Consider the following 12,813-nt stretch of genomic DNA (forward strand, 5'->3'; position numbering starts at 1 on the left):
AAGTGTTCTTTTCTTCTTTTCTGGAGTTTTCAGCCTCCTGTTGTTCAGTTCAGGTAAATGCAGGTATGGTTTCTACTTTTTAATTATGGCGCAGAACTTTTAAGTTTATAGCATGGCAGGTCTGCTCGTTCAAGTGGAGTGCATATCCTATGGCATGCGCAGAGTCATGTGGATTGGTGTGGGAAATGCAGGGTTGCAGGGATAGGGTAGGGGGGTGAGTCTGGGCATGATGCTCCTCGCAGAGTCAGTGTGGACTTGTTGGGCTAAACGGCTTGTTTCCATACTTTGGAGATTTCATGAAACCATGTGTCTCAAATGAACACAGCTGCAGAAAATGTAACTAGTTGCAAAAACTTGAAGTCTGAAGTTTGACACATTAGTGCCAGCTGGAGTCACAGTTATGCATCTCAGGGCGAAGACAAGTCTTGTGAGTCTCAGATGATTTGGCAGAATTGGACTGGCAGCAGCTATTTGAAGAAAAACCGATGGCAAATTACTGAGAAGGATTTAGAGGTGAGATTCTCAGGGGCAAGGTGGAATGGTGGTTCAATGGTTAGCATTGTTACCTCACAGTGCTAGGGATCTGGGTTCAATTCCATGCTTGAGCAACTGTTTGTGCAGAGTTTGCATGCCCTCCCTGTGTCTGTATGGCTTTCCTCTGGGTGCTCTGGTTTCCTCACACAGTCCAAAGAGGGAGGGTCACTGGGCCCAAACCATTAACCCTGATTTCTCTTCACAAATGCTGCCAGACCTGCTGAGCTTTTCCAGCAACTTCCGTTTTTATTGCCAAAGATGTGTAGGTTAGGTGGATTGGCAATGTTAAATTTCCACATTGTACCCAGGAAGGTAAAGTGGTTAGCCATGGCAAATGCAGGGTCAGGGGAATGGTGGGGATAGGGGGGATGGTTTGTGGATGGATGCACATCAGAGGGTTAGTGTGAACTTGATGGACTAAATGGCTTGCATTTGCACTGTAGGGATTCTTTGATTTTATGTCCATATAAACATGTTCCACAAATTAAAAAGGTGCTATTGCTAAATCTAGAGTCCCCTGATTATCCAGAAACATACAATGGAAAAGTGGAAAAATGTAGTCTATGTTAATCCCTAAAAAGTGAAAAATTACAAAGCGTAGATGAGTGAACTGGAAAAAATAAATTAGGAAAGCAAAGAAGGAATGCAAAATAATTGATTGATAAAATTAAGGAATTTCCAAAATGTTTTATAATTACAGTAAGAGTTAAAGAATGAATAAGCAAAGGTTTCAGCCTATCTGAGATGTACATGAGAACTTTTCCATGGAAGCAGTAGATATCGCAAGCTTCTTAATGAGTACTTCATTGTTGTCTTCACAAGGGAGAGGGATGAAGCGGACATTTTAGTTAAAGAGGAGTGTGAAATATTCGACAAAATAAGCAAAATGGCAAGGGAAGCATAAGTCTGGTCAAACAGTATCCAAGATTGTCAAAGACAGAGAGAAAATAGCAGACACTCAGAGGATCATTTTCCCATTCTCACTAGATGTCGGCCATGGATTGGAGAATTGAGGGTCTGCAAATATTGTACCATTATTCAAAAGGTATGTGAGGGGTAAACCAAATAATTATAGATCAGTAAGTTTGACCTTGCTTGCTAGTGGTGGGAAAATTGCTAGAGCAAATATTCAGATAGGATTAACCGTTGCTTAGAAAAACATAGATTCATCAGGGATATCCAGTATGGTTTTGTTAAGAGAATGTTATTTTTATTAACATGATTGAGTTGTTTGAGGAAGTAACAAGGTAGCTCAATGAACATAATGCAGTGGATGTTGTCTACATAGATTTTCGTCGGGCACATAATAAGAAACCATATGACAAACTAGTCCATGGAATGTAAGGAGTGTAACAAGCTGAATCTAAAATTTGCTCAGAGACAGGAAACAAAGGGTAACATCAGTAGATGTGTTTGTGAGTGGAAAGCAGTTTCCAGTGATGTTTCACTGATTTTAGCGTTGGGTCCCTTGTTGTTAGTGGTAGATATAAATGTTTTCAACAGAATTGCAGGAGGCATGATTGGGAAATTTGTAGACGATGCAAAAATTGTTTGGGTCATTGATAATGAAGTGGATGGCAGTTGATTACAGAATGATATCGATGGTTTGGTTAACTTTGTGGGGAAAGTGTTAAATAGAACTCACTCCAAAGAAGCGTGAAGTTGCAGAAGGACAAACAAAGAACGAGAATGCACAATAAATTGAGGATATTGTTGGGGGTGGAGGAAGTGAGAGACCTTTCAGTGCTTGTCAGAGATCATTGAAGACAGCTGGATGGGTAAGTTCAATGTTAAAGAAGATATATGGGATGTTTTCCTTTACGGTATGTGGTATTGAATATGAAAGTAAGGCTGTAATATTGGAAATACATAAGACACTGGTTGGGCCACAGCTACAATGTTATGTACAGTTCTGGTCACCACATTACACGAAGGATATAGTTGTTCCAGAAAGAGAGTGGAGGAGGTATACAAGTGTATAGCCACAGCTTGAAAATTGCAGCTTTGAGGAAAGATTGAGCAGGCTAAGTTTATTCTGTTTAGAATGAGGGGGCTGAGGAGTGAATTAACTGTAGTCTACAAAATAATGATTGACTTGGCTAGAGTGGATAGGGAAGAGCTGTTACACTTAGCAGAGAGATCAATTATCGGGAGAATAAATTAAAATGATTTGTAGAAGGGTTAGAGGGCACAGAAGAAAAAGTGTTTTCACTAAGAGGGTGGTGGGTTTCTGGAATTTGCATTTAAGTTTGCTAGTTGGGGTGGAAACCCTGAACTCACTTAAGAAGAATCTGGTTCTGCACTTGAAGCACTGTAACCTATAAACTACAGGTTAGGGTACTTGTAAGTGAGATGACAATGATGGCTATTTTACTCAGCCAGTGAAGATCAGCTTTTGTGCTCCTGAGATGCTGCTTGGCCTGCTGTGTTCATCCAGCCCCACATTTTATTATCTTGGATTCTCCAGCATCTGCAGTTCCCATTATCACTGAGCTAAATACCTCGTTTTTATACTGTAACTGTACTATTGTGTCACTTCCAATACTGTAACAGTCCCTCAGCGCTGCGCTGGAATACCAGACTTCAATTTTTCAGCAGCAAATTCAGAAGTGTGACTTGAACACACAACCTTGTGACTGAGAAGCAGATATGTTGCCAACTGAACCATGATTTATATTCCTGCAATTTAAGACACAGACTGACTTAGAAGACAGGTTCAGATGCTGATCTAAAGTCTACGTTACCACAGCAAGCAACCTTCTCCCTCCAGTTAAGAGACACTACTGGGCTGTTGGTTTTTTACATAAGTGTGACTAATGTGATAATTTTGTAGAAATTTCCAACTCTATTAATTCAATGCTGATATTTTTAATCAACTTGTCCCTTGACATATTTTCCTATTCAGTCATGGGACCTGGGCATCGCTGGTTGGTTGGCATTTATTGCCCCTCTCTAGTTGCCCTTGAGAATACAGTGGTGAGCTGCCTTCTTGAACCGTTACAGTCTATGTGTTGTAGGTTGTCTGACCTACAACACATAAGGAGGTAACTCCTGGATTTTAATGCAGCAGCAGTGAAGGAATGCAATATATTTCCAAGTCAGGATGGTTAGAGGGGAATTTGCGGGTGGTGGTGTTCCTATGTTTCTGCTGCACTGTTCTTCTAGATGGAAATGGTCATAGGTTTGGAAGATGCAATCCAAACATCTTTGGCAAACTGCTGCAATGCATCTTTTAGACAGCACAACTGCTGCTATTGATCATCAGGTGATGGATGGAGTGAATGTTTGTGAATGCGATGCCAATCAAGTGGGCGACTTTGTTCTGGATGGTGTCTTGCTGCTTGAGTGTTGTTGGGATTGCACACATTCAGGCAAGTGGGAAATATTCCTTCACATTCCTGACTTGTGGCTTGTAGATGGTGGACAGGCTTTGGGGAGTCAGGAAATGAGTTATCAATCTCTGTATTTCTAACATTGACCTGGTCTTGTAGGCACTCTGTTTATGTGGTGAGTGCAGTTTACTTTCGAGTCAATAGTAACTCCAAGGATGTTGAGGGTGGGTGATTCAGCGATGGTAACACCACTGAACATCGGGAGGCAGTGGTTAGATTGTCTCCTATGGTGATGGTCATTGCCTGGCATTTGTGTTGGGTGAATGTTATGTACTATTTGTCAGTCCAAGTGTGGATATTGTCTAGATCTTGTTGCATTTGAACACCGATTGCTTCAGTATCTGAACAGTCATGGATGGTGCTGAACACTATGCAAACATTCCCACTCTCCTACCTACTAACCTCATCCCGCCCCCTTGGCCTGTCTGTCCTCCTGAACTGACCTATCCCCTCCGTAGCTCCCCACCTATACTCTCCTCTCCACCTATCTTCTCCTCCATCCATCTTTGGTCTGCCACCCCCCTCTCTCCCTATTTATTTCAGAACCCTCTCCCCATCCCCCTTTTCTGATGAAGTGTCTAGGCTTGAAATGTCAGCTTTTGTGCTCCTGAGATGCTGCTTGGCCTGCTGTGTTCATCCAGCTCCACACTTTGTTTTCTCGAATTCTCCAGCATCTGCAGTTCCCATTATCTCTGATCACAATTCTAACCTCCTGATGGAGGGAAGGTCAATAATGAGGCAGCTGGGCCTCGGACACTACCGAGCGGAACTCCTGCAGAGATGCCCTGGAGCTGAGATGATTGATCTCCAAAAACCACAACCACCTTCTTATGTGTCAGATATAACTCAAACCAGTTTTCTTCATGATACCCATTGTTTCCAGTCTTATGAGGGCTCCTTGATGGCACACTTGGTAGAACACAGCCTTGATTTTAAGGATGCTTACTCTCACCATAGGCCATGACACATATCTGGTGTAGGTGTGTATTGAACCCAGGCCCTTAGCCAAGTGATAGAGACACTGCCACTGTGCCACAAGAGCAGTAATATTAACTTGAGGTTCAGGATTTCCAGTTCAGTGAAATTATTGCTACACAATCATCTTCCCCTCTTTCAATATATATGTTAGTATAAATTTATGTCCAGCGGCAAAATCAAATGCTGACTTTGCAGGATAATGCAGGATTTTTAAAAAGTACATCCATACACAGTCAGAACATTAATCTAAGACCTAATTTCTTTGAAGCCAGAACTACAGTATTCCACTCAACACAGCACTGCAGCAAATGAGTGAAGGGACCATTTGACTTCCAGGCTGGTTTTGTAAATTTGAGACGTCTAAGCCTTTGGATCACCATGATGTTACTTTATGGATTTCAAGTTTGCTTCTGTTAGTGAGATGGCTGGAATTTTAATTCACAATATCATTAACTTACCTTATACATTTGTTAGGTCTCTTTAAGTCAAATTATCGATTTTGAAAATGATTAAACATTGTATTACAGAAGTTATGCCCATTATTGAATGAAAGAATGTGAAAATAATGCATTTATTTTTGTCAGGTCCAATTTATGTCGATTACTTTTCTGTTAAATTCGTAATTACTTCAAGAGCAAAGGATGACAGGGTACATTTTGATCAGGTAAATTTGTCATTAGAGACCGACAACCAATGGTGGTCTAACCTGAGGGGCACTAAACCTCAGGCAAGGTGAAAGGTTGTGAAGAAGAATCCTTCATGGTAACTTCAGCCAGTGCAGAAATTGAGGTATTTGCCTCACTCTGCATCGCAAGTCAATATAGTGAGCTAAACCAATGGACATTATATGTGCCTTCTTCAGTACTTCCCACATATAATTGTTTTGGTGCTAATGTGTTATGCTGTTGGATACAATGAGTTTTCTGATGCTGGAAAGTTGTACGAGTTTTCACTGAAAAAGGCAATAAGGAAACAGAAAGAATTTAAAATGAAATTGATACATTATAACATTTATTAATATGAGATACTGATAATGGCAAACGTGTCAGAAGCTTTTATTTTGGTGCACTCAGCAAACTAGGTGCAAATTATTCTCAAAGACATGCCAGTTTTCAAAATTGAATGACTTTCTAGGTTTCTGCTTATTTGCATATTGCCCAGCATAAAATCTTTGATGACCCAGAACAATTGGCAACATTTTAGAACAAAGCTTCAACAAAAAAAAATTACATGAAAGAAAGCCTCTTGATGTCCTTATGCGTAGTTACTTGGTGTAATTGATTAATATGTCTGACAATGGTGTATCAAGACATAGAACACAGAACTCAGAACAGTACAGCACAGTACAGGCCCTTTGGCCCCATTGTTGTGCCCAACTTTTACCCTAAACCTAAGGTCTATCTAACCTCCACCTCTACTTTATACTATCATCCATATGCCTATCCAATAGCAAGTTAAATTCCCCTAATGAGGCTGACTTCACTACCGTCTCTAGCAATGCATTCCACGCCTCTACCACTCTCTGAGTAAAGAACCTACCTCTGACATCTCCCCTATATCTGCCTCCACTCACTTTAAAACTATGCCCCCTCATGATAGCTACCTCCACTCTAAGAAAAGTTGTCTGGCTGCCCAGTCTATCTATACCTCTGATAAATTTTGTACACCTCTATCAAGTCACCTCTCATCCTTCGTCATTCTAAAGAGAAAAGCCCTGGCTCTCTCAACCTTTCCTCGTATGGCCTTCTCTCCATTCCAGGCAACATCCTGGTAAATCTCTTCTGCACCTCTTCCAACACTTTCACAGCTTTCCTGTAATGAGGCAACCAGAACTGGACACAATACTTCAGATGTGGCCGAACCAGGGTTTTGTATATCTGGAGCATAACTTCACGGCTCTTGAATTCAACCCCTCTATTAATGAAAGCTAACGCACCATGCACCTTCTTAACAACTCTATCCACCCGGGTGGCAGATTTCAGAGAACTGTGGACATGAACGCCAAGTTCCCTCTGCTCCTCTAAATTGCCAAGAATCTTTCCGTTAACCCTGTATTCTGCTTTCAAGTTTGTCCTTCCAAAATTAATCATCTCACTCCTTTCAGGGTTAAACTTCATCTGCCACCTCTCAGCCCAGCTCTGCATCCTATCAATGTATCTTTGTAACCTCGAACAGCCCTCCACACTATTCACAACTCGACCCAGCTTTGTATCATCCGCGAACTTACTAATCCACCCTTCCACTCCTACATCCAAATCATTTACAGCAATCACAAATAGGAAGAGGACCCAGGACAGATACTTGTGGTACACCACTCAAAACTGAGCACCATGTTGAATATTTTCCATCCACTACCACTTCTCAAGTTCAGCCAATTCTGAATCCAATCTGCCACATTTCCCCTATCCCATGATTCCTTACTTTCTACATGAACCTACCATGGGGAACCTTATCAAATGCCTTACTTAAATCCATGTACAGCACATCCACTGCTCTACCTTCATCCATGTGTTTGGCCACCTCTTCTAAGAATTCCATAAGGTTTGTGAAACATGATCTACCCCTCACAAATCCATGCTTCTTCAGAAAAAGAATCTACGCGCAAAACGTCAACCTTCCCGCTCCTATGACGCTGCTTGGCCTGCTGTGTTCATCTATCTCTACACCTTGTTACCTCAGATTCTCCAGCATCTGCAGTTCCTACTACTCCCCATTACTGTGATGTCCCTTGTTCTATTGTCAGGAAAGACGCAAATGTGTTTAATAAGCTCATGATTATTTGTACAATCAACAAACTTCCATTCATACAACAGATCCATGTAATCCCCTGATGTTCACCTGTGAAATGGATTGATGTTCATTTCAGAAATGAATTAAAAGTGAACTCCCTGTCTTTACTGGTTAATACAGTCCCACTCACACCTTGTGTTAGTCTGTGTGAAAATACTGTGTTCACCTGTGGGATAAATTTGTGTTCCTAGCTGCAGAAGGTTCTGTTCCCTTGTCTGGACAAAAGCATTTTATACCCGTTTTGAAACTGAAGCTTTGTCTCTGTGTGGGTTTTAGGTCTGGGGCCAATTTGTGTGTACGAGTGCGTGACAGAGAGAGAGAGAGTTTGTGTGAGTGTGTGTGGGTGGGGTGCGTGGAGGCAAGGGAGGAACAATCAGGAGATATTGGACTGAGCTTTTCGGTTGTCGCTTTCTCTCGCCCTCCTCCTCCCACACTGCCCACCACACCCCCAACCCCCAGCTCTAACCTCACAAAGAAGCTTCTTGGTTTGCTCCATATCTGGTGGATGTGTGTTCCAGGTAGAGACAGCTGGGAACTGATTTGGGTAGCTGGGATTTTGGAGGGGAGTGAGGTTTGAATGACAGGACTTGGGGTTTATAAAACTGGTCTTGGCAGCCATACTTCCCTTCTTCATGTGGGTGAAGCCAGGAGGTGAGTATCAGAGTTATTCTAGCTGTCGGTGTCTGTGTGAGAGACAGTGTGGGTACAGCTGGAATCTGAATGCCAGATTTGAACCTGTACCACCCTTTTCCTGAAGCAGCTCTGGTGAGTATTGGCTCTTCAGACTCTGTACCTCTCCTGAACTCCTGACTGACTCTCACTGACTTCTCCTGTTCTTGTCTCTCCTTCTCCCTGCTTTCTCACTGAGTGTACCTGTCTTTCTCTCTAAGTCTTTCTCTTGTTCTCTCTTTGATTTGTCTCTCTCTGCTTCCCTTTCACTCTCTTCATCTCTTTTTCATTCTTTCTCTCCCAGTCACTCACATTCAACTCTTGTCTCTCTGTTTCATTCACTCTCTCTTCATTCTCTCTCTGTCACTTCTCCCTTTGTGTCTCTGTCTCTTTCTTTCAAAGTCTCTCCGCTTGTCTCTCTTTTGGTCTTTCTCACTCTTTGTCTCTTTCTCTCACCTGCATCTCTGTTTCTCTGTATCATTTTGTTTCATTCTCTCTCTCTCTAGCAACCACTCTTTGCCCCCTACCCCTCTGTTCTTGTTCCCTCCCCCAGCATTCTCTCTCAATCTTTTCCCTCCATATTTCTCTCTCCTTTCCCTCCATATTTCTCTCTCCTTTCCCTCCATATTCTCTCTCCTTTCCCTTCATATTTCTCTCTCCTTTCCCTCCATATTTCTCTCTCCTTTCCCTCCATATTTCTTTCTTCTTTCCCTCCATATTTCTCACTCCTTTCCCTCCATATTTCTCTCTCCTTTCCCTTCATATTTCTCTCTCCTTTCCCTCCATATTTCTCTCTCCTTTCCCTCCATATTTCTCTCTCCTTTCCCTTCATATTTCTTGCTCTCCCTTCCTTCCATCTTCTCTCTCTCCTTTCCCTCCATTTTTCTCTATTTCATCTCCTGGTGTCTTATTGCACTGCCTTTTTCTTTCTTTCCTCACTCCCAAAATTTTGTTTCCATTCAAAATTGCCAAATTCCAACCTCCCCTCCCCACCTCCACAAATATGACTGTCCCTGCAAATTTGACCCTGGAATTTTGACAATCAATTTGAGACGCTGTATACCCCTCTCATTTCAAACTCTCTTCTTCCTTCATTTTCTGTCTCCAATATATCCACCAACAAGTTTTACTGCCGCCCAGGTTTCTCCCTCTCTTTACCTCCCAGAGGGATGTCGCTAATTTTGTCCCATCCTCATAGTATTGTATCCCCATCCCGAAATCTTGTGCTGCTGAAAACAATACTGCCCCTGCCAGATATTGCACTCCACCGACACAAATATTTGGCTGCCCTACCCACCAAATATTGCCCTCTCAATTATTGCATTTCCCAATTTCAGTTCCCCAAAAGTTTGTCCTCCATCCCTATTTTGCAATCTCCCTACTTATGTCATCGCAAATATTGTTCCCCACAAATTTTGGCACCTGTTCAAATATTTCCCCTGTGATTTTTACCCCAATGAAAATTTTCAGGCTCACAGGTTCCGATAGCTGCCTATGTAGCTTCACCGTCTTTATTCATTCCTCTGTGATCCCTCTGCTGTTTATAGATTACCACACTGTATCTCCTTCCATGAACAATACCCAAAAACCCCTCACCCTCACTGGATCTCTGACTGCACCCCAGGGGCTGGAGGCCCCAGGGAATATGGCCAGAGACTCTTTGACCTGGTCACAGACTGCCTCACTGCACAGCAAGATCCCACTTCCCAGGCAGACCCCCTGCCCCCCACGCTGAGAAAGACGGCTGATGTACCAACCCCTTCCACCTTTCAGTTTAGACAAAGCACGATGCAGCAAAATGCAGGTGGGTCAAGGACCACGAAGAGCCCCTGGCATTACCCATGAAATGATGGTGAAGGGCAGAGAGGGAGATGGAGAAAGAGAATCCAAGAGGAAAATGGAGGGATGGATGGATGGAGGAGGGGAGTACAGACAGAGGAAGATACAGAAAGAGAGAAAAAGAAACAGTCAGGAAGAGAGGCAGAAATCCTATTGAGAACAAGAAAAGAGGGAGGGAGAGAGAGAGGGAGGGGAAAGGAGAAGGGGGAGAGTAGGAGAAAGATAGAAAACCTGTGGAAAGGACAGATACAAAGAATGGGAGAGATAGAAGGGACAGAGAAAAAAAATTGAGGGAGAGAAGAGCAGACAGAGAGATACCCTCCAGGACGAGTGGTGGAGATGGAGGGATGTAGACAGAATGACCCTCAGGCAGGAACAGTAAGATCACTCAGGTGAGGGAGAGAGACGGTGGTGGGGGGGGGGAGGTTGGTGTGTGAGGCGCGTGGTGGGGAGAGGGAGAGAGATTGGGTGGGGAGGAGAGGGGGAGTGAGGGAGGTGGGGGGGAGAGAAATAAGTGTTGTGGATAGGTGAGTCGGCAAATTTGGAAATCAGAAAACTGAACAATGAAGCAGCTCTTGAAGAACCTGGGGAGAGGGCGAGACAGTAGGAGGGAGGAATATGAGTGGGTGGGGGAAAGTGAATGGGGGTAGATGTGAAGGATGTGGCGGGCGCACGGGGCGAGGATTTTTCGAAAACTGTGTGAAGGACAGGCAGGTGGGAATATGGAAGCAAAGAGAGAGGGAGGCAGTGAAATCTGTGACATCAGACTTAGCATAAGCCCCATTTTTGCTCCTTTGTCTGCCCAACACTCCCGGCCCAGAGCTCATCCCCTTATGGTACAAACCCCGGAGACTGCCTGAACCTCACAGTTCTTTTCCCCCGTGAGCATGCAAGGGTGTAAATGAATGACAAAGAGGAGGGCTGATTTATTATAATCCTCTCGTCTCTGTCTGGTTCCAGCCCTTATGTGAGGATTCCTCATGGCAGAACCATTTGGTTCTCTCAGTCTGTGCATCATCCCAAATTTCAGCTCCTGAATCTAATCTCATTTAGCAGCTTCAAAAGAAAAGAAACTGCTTATTTGCTTTTAAATAATTATTTAGAAAATAATAGATAATAATAATTGCTCTGACTGTATGCTATGCTGTTCCTGAGCAAATAAGTATTCTACATATTTACAAACTTAAAAAAAAATGGCTGTAGTCAATGTACCAAATCAGCTTATTTGTAAAAGTGTCCTTTATTGGTTGTGGGAATGCAAAAAGTGGTGGTGACATAGTGATTCGTTTAAGTGGTGCCTTGGCTGATTTTTGCAGATGGTGACTAACATCAGCATGACCTTTTCTTGGACTAGTGCAAAAAACTGCAAAAATTTGATGTGCACTGGGCACGGTTATCAGTCAAAATCCTTTGCTCGTTAGTACTTGTTTGAACGATTTTGAGTGAATTATGCTGCAAAAATCTGGATTCATGACCCTTCTATATTGAGTAGCTCTGTTCACAATTCAAGATGCAGCCTGTTGGGGAATACATTTAACCTGGACTCGGGTAAAATGCAAACATATTTGCAGATTTGCATTATGTCATCTAGTTGAGTTGAATTAGCAATTCTACCTCATGACTACAGTGCATAAAAAAGTTGCATTTACTGAAAGGTCTAAAAGTGATACATGAGAGCTATGACAAATTGAGAGCAAGCCTTGTGAAGTGGTAACTGGAGATGTGGCTAAATTCATGGTCACAGGGATAATGGGAACTGCAGATGCTGGAGAATCCAAGATAATGGTCATGGTCACAGGAATTGGTTTGCTGTGTGCTTTAAAGCTGGGGAGAGAAGTTGAAATGGAGAGATTTAAGGGGGGATATTTCAAACTATGGGAATAGGCAGCGGAAGACAAGGCCATGACTGGTAGAATGATCATAGTCAGTAATATGCAGGAGACTAGAGCTGGAGAATTACATAAATCTCTGTGTATTGCAAAACAGGACTGCTTCCAGTACCAATATATCTTTCTTCAGTTAAGGGGAACAAATCTGTCCACAGTAATCTAGATGTGGTCTAACTGGATCCTTGTATAGTTTTAGCAAGACTTCCTTACCTTTATACTCTATCCTTATATTTTATCTTGTGACATGACCGGTCAATGTCTGTATTTGTCCATCTTGTCATATGCTGGTTTGGCATGTCAGCTCAGGTGAGCACTTCAGTATCTGCCGAAGGCATCTCAAGTAAAAACATTTGAGATTTTTGGCATGACTCTGGCATACAGTCCAGGTCTTGCATGTGTGGGTCAGAGTGGATAGAACCATTGGTCTGGCAACTCTTAGGTTGGTAAGCAAACTTGGTCTTCATTTTCAGACTGATGTTCAAAACCTTTGCTGAGGCAATTGTTACATTGGATTCATCATCAATATAGACAGCTTCACATAGTGTGCTGCTGAGATAAATGGCTTTCAGGTTCTGGTTTTGAAGTGAAACCTTGGGATCGAGACAAGGCTTTTCTGGAGCAGGCTGGAAGGTTGCTTTCAGCTGCCTACTCCTATAGTTATGAAATATCCCTTCTAAACATCTCCACTTCATCCTCTGTCCCCAGCTTTAATGTACACATCA

Source organism: Stegostoma tigrinum, chromosome 16 (genome assembly GCF_030684315.1).
Source record: "Stegostoma tigrinum isolate sSteTig4 chromosome 16, sSteTig4.hap1, whole genome shotgun sequence".
NCBI classification, from domain to species: Eukaryota; Metazoa; Chordata; class Chondrichthyes; order Orectolobiformes; family Stegostomatidae; genus Stegostoma; species Stegostoma tigrinum.